Source organism: Rosa rugosa, chromosome 5 (assembly GCF_958449725.1).
Source record: "Rosa rugosa chromosome 5, drRosRugo1.1, whole genome shotgun sequence".
NCBI lineage: Eukaryota > Viridiplantae > Streptophyta > Magnoliopsida > Rosales > Rosaceae > Rosa > Rosa rugosa.
Genome location: NC_084824.1, coordinates 54344825 through 54348595, shown reverse-complemented (window position 1 = coordinate 54348595; position 3771 = coordinate 54344825). Strand labels below are relative to the sequence as shown.

At 36.3% G+C, this 3771-nt stretch overlaps 1 long non-coding RNA gene across 1 annotated transcript; it reads right to left on the bottom strand.

Annotated features, from left to right (window-relative positions):
* Positions 1 to 2301: 2301 nt before the first annotated feature.
* Positions 2302 to 3090, bottom strand: LOC133707768 (uncharacterized). The gene is made up of 2 exons (XR_009845271.1): positions 2691 to 3090; positions 2302 to 2496 (listed from the first exon to the last, which is right to left on the bottom strand). It is a non-coding gene; the product is annotated as an uncharacterized LOC133707768 (long non-coding RNA).
* Positions 3091 to 3771: the final 681 nt, after the last annotated feature.

The window sequence follows — 3771 nt, the reverse complement described above, 5'->3', positions numbered from 1 at the left end:
TACTTTATCTGCTGTTTTAACTTTCTTCTTCCCCGTCTTTTTCAATCAATTGAAACTTGCAGAATCATGCAGTGGAGAAGAATGAAGGATTTAGAAAATTCCTCTTTCATGTGTCAGATCTAATTTATATGGATGATTTAGGGTGAAAGCTTCGGCATTTTATGCTTCAATATAATTAGATTATCTCATGGGCTAGAGAAATTAACAACTAAGGTTGAGACATTTGATTGAATTATCATTTTGAACTAAAGATTCAGGAGCTTGCAATTTCATATGATATATTTTATAAACAAAATTGAGGGATTTGGTTCTTCTTGTTCAATCTCATTCACAATACTTTGTTTAAAAGCTCATAACAACCAATAAATGATTCATGATCAATACAAACAAAATAGTCAATTTTTCATGATTACTGAAGAAAAAAAAAATAGAGCTTCAGATTGTATAAACTGAGAGCTACAATTTTTTTTTTTTGAAATGATAGATATGTTTTTAATATTTCAAATTTTGAAATACTTGTGCCGAACATATATTTACATCTTAAAAACTTGTAGTTTAATTCCCTGTTTTCATTCTACAATCCAGTATTACAAAAATAATTTCATAAAACGTTACAGGACACACCCTTAGCTACTCATGGTTACTGAATACATTAACGCGCGAGTTTATTGATGTGCTCATATTATCCTATATTTCTATGTCTCGTAATCTTGGTTTTTATGTTTAATTCTCCTTATTTATGATTCATTTACATCTTTTAGTGTTTTTGTAGGTTTGTTCCATGGAAAGAAGAAAAGAAGCTAAAATGAGCTAACTTGGATTGAAAGACGCCCAGCTCCCAGAATCTGCCTGCGCAGAACTTCCAACTTCCCCGAATTACTGGGAGTTATCCAGATCGAATCAGACAATGAGCCTTATATCATTGGAAAGCTACGGATGTCTACTTTCTGTAGAATTTTACGGATCTTGATTTCGATACCTCTGGAGCAAGTTATGATTATTTGATTGAAGAAAGGTCACAACAGCAAATCTGCTCGGGAGTTCACTAACATTTCATGGAGAACTCAAGTTTCACGGTGCAAGATTGTCAATCCTAATGTTTCAAGGAAGTTAATTCAGATGAGGATTCAATGATGAACTTATTCCTACTTCTACAAGATATATTTCAAGGTTTTTCCATTCCAAATGAAGAAAGGAATCTAAATCTAAAAAGTCTTACAAGGAAACTTGGAGCCAAAGATGAGCAGAAATCTTCCCTATATAAGGGAGCACGAATTTTACATGAGGAGAGTCTCGGGAGCACATTGAAGACGCTTAAGGAGCAGAGACGACTCATCCATCTTCCCTTCTTTTCCCTTTCCATTCTTTTCATGTTTTTCCTATGTTTTATTTAGTTTTATTTTTCTAAACCTCTTTTCTAGGGCTAGGATGAGGCCCTAGCATGATTGTTTACATGTTTTGATATTCAATTGATGGATTAATAGTTTCTTTTTGATAAATGCTTAATCTCTGCTTGAATTGTTGCTTATGTTAAAGTTCTATTGATTCGCGACCTTTAGGGCTTTGCATCTAGTTATCAGAAGATGAATTTGAGGCGTACCTGCAATCTAATTCAAATTAGCTTCATGAGATAAAAAATTGTGAATTACATTATTGTCGTACCTGAAGTAATGGTTTGCATCATTCCCTTGTTTTCTAGAACGTAATGAGTCCTATATGTTAAATTTATGCCGTACCTGGATAGATTGCATGTTAGGATATACGACATCTGCCGTACCTGGAGAGAATCATACACTTAAGGAAAACTATGGTCTAAGTGTCGTACCTGAACTTAGATACGGGAATTGTTATCTAAAAGAAACGAAAGAATTCATTGGTTGGTTCAAAACGTAGATAAGATTGCTTGTGGTTGATTCCGACACCCTAGGCTCATCATCATTATATTCTTACCTTTAATCATTATAGACTCTTCTCAATTTCAATTTATTTAGATTTACTTTTTAAGTTTCTGTTTTCGAATAATTTTCCCATTATCATAAACTCTTTCAAAACCGTGAAAATCATAAGTCCTAGTTTGAGTCATTGTGTGTAACGCCCCAAGCTGCACCTCACCAGCTTAAGCTTGTTACAGTGCCGCAAGTCTCTAAAACATAAATCGAACGATCGATTTACATCCTAGAGAATCGCTAGGCATTTTGTTTGAAAACTTCCTGTCTAAACACAGCGGAAGCTACAAATATTTTTGAGGTGAAAACCTGAGTTACTAAAATCTATTTTGTTCGTCCCGAACTTGGATAAGGATCACACGAAGTATGAATTCAATGAAAGAGAATTCAACTAAATTTAACACGAGGCTAGATAACAACAAGCTCCGAAACACGAAGTTCGAGAAGTAGAATTTAGAATAGAATCCAAACAAGGAGTTACCGAACTTGCTCCGCACACCCAGCTCTGTATCCACTGTCCCGTCACCAGTGCACAGTACCTGCATCCATACTGTTATAGGGGTGAGCTTTCGTCCTCGCTACTCAACAGAAACTCTACCTCGACTAGGTTTGAAAATTGATAAATAAATTATTGAGGCCTCAGTATGAAAACATGCTTAAACCATGTATTTAAAGGAACGACAAACTTAAAATATTTTTCATCATAAAACCTGATGCATGATTAGAAAACTACGTGCGCATTACTTGATGGTCTGGTTTCGTAGAACCAACATCTGACCTTACCAGTCACAGAGCGCCAAACTTAACACACTAGCTACACACACGGAACCGGGTCGTCATTGCGATTGCGCACCGTCCGACCGGTGTAGCTAACCCTCCGGAGGTTTAGGGGTGACTAATCCCCAAGGAAGTCATCGACCACCTTTCCGCTCTCACACACCGCCATCAACAATCTTATACGCACGTTAGCTTAAAAACATTTTAAATTTGAACTCACAGTGTACTTTCATCATGCATCACGTATATAATCAAATATGGAAAATCACTAGCCAATAGAGAGTCCCGAGTCCCCTACCTGGACTTCGAAGCTTTACCATTTCACGTTGTTCGGAGATCACGAACCTTCCGTTCCTCGGGTAGCTGGAGTCCTAAGTTCCGACATTTCGATAGTTAATAACTTTTGAACAGTTATACAAAATCTCAACGATTATTATATCGTCCAAACCAACTTTTCCTGGTTTAACCAGGAGTTGACCCTTTTGACCACTGTTTGACCGACCTTCTTAGTTTGACCAACATTGACCATGGTTGACCAATCGAGATATTGTAATTATCGAACATTCACTTGAGGTTTATGGTAAAGGCACAGGCAAATGAAAGTTATGTCCAATTCTTAATTTCGCCAATGAATAAGTTCACTTTACTTAACGATTGTGTCGCATAGTAGTTCGCCGGAATTATTATGGACACCCAATATTTTCCAACATATTTACTGACTCAATATGGGTGTACCTAATTTACTCTGGACAACCATATATTACTTTAGGCCACTTCCACCACAAAATCTTAATTCAACACTAACACTAAAACTATTCTCGAACAAAAGTCATCAAAACACCATACCACTAACAGCCATAGCAACACTGACAGAATATCAAACTTGGTAATCACAATCCATTCAACACAACCCATTGTGTGTATGTAATTAAGCTCGTACCCAGGATATTTTGATTTCAACCAAACACCACAGTTCATCAAATCTATCAAGAGTACCCAAAAGTGCAGAACCTCAATTTTACCTTCTGGGGCAGAATTTGCAGATGAA